At 41.7% G+C, this 818-nt stretch overlaps 1 protein-coding gene across 1 annotated transcript in view; it reads right to left on the bottom strand.

Annotated features, from left to right (window-relative positions):
- The window catches only part of LOC109968831 (mannosyl-oligosaccharide 1,2-alpha-mannosidase IA-like), a 49,309-nt gene that overhangs the window by 914 nt on the left and 47,577 nt on the right, over positions 1 to 818 (bottom strand). The window lies entirely within an intron of this gene.

The following is an 818-nucleotide window of genomic DNA, read 5'->3' on the forward strand; positions in this document are numbered from 1 at the left end:
GGTGTCCTCATCGGAAACTTCAAAGTGCTTCCACACCGCTGACATGCTTTGTCGTTGATGGGGAGACGCGTGATATAACAGCTCAAGCGTGAGTGAAACCCAACCTGTGCTGCGCGAGGATAGGTGAGGTGGGGCGGGGCGGGGCATTTTCGGCGTGTTTTTTTTATTCCGGCCCGAAATAAAAATGGCCTTTTCGGCCGAAAATTTTCGGTGGCCGAAATTTCGGTGCACCCCTAGACTTAATGTTGATACATTTATGATCAAGCTGGAAAGTAACTGTTTAAAGTTTGTTAAGCCGATTACTCGCTGAACAGCTGAGGCCTCCTGTCTACTGGCTACCAAGTTATCTTTTTAACATGTCGTTTCGACTTGGTCAGTTCCCCAATAATATGAAAATTGCAAAGGTTATTCCACTGTATAAATCTGGGGATAAGCACAACTTCACAAATTATAGACCGGTTTCTCTGTTGTCACAGTTTTCAAAAATCTTGGAAAAACTCTTTAATAACAGATTAGACACATTTATTGATAGACATAAAATCCTCTCTGATTGCCAATATGGTTTTAGGTCGAACCGATCGACATCTTTGGCCATTACCGACCTGATGGAGGACATAACAAGGGCTATGGATGAGAGGAAATACACGATGGGAATATTTATTGACCTAAAAAAAGCATTTGACACAATCGATCATGAGTTATTAATGGATAAGTTAGAAAAATATGGGATCAGAGGAATGGTTCTGAAATGGATTAGAAGTTATTTGACACAGAGGCGTCAATTTGTGAAGTTGGGTGAATACCAATCGAGTGAGCTG

The sequence above is a fragment of the Monopterus albus genome, unplaced genomic scaffold (genome assembly GCF_001952655.1).
Source record: "Monopterus albus unplaced genomic scaffold, M_albus_1.0 scaffold164.1, whole genome shotgun sequence".
NCBI classification, from domain to species: domain Eukaryota; kingdom Metazoa; phylum Chordata; class Actinopteri; order Synbranchiformes; family Synbranchidae; genus Monopterus; species Monopterus albus.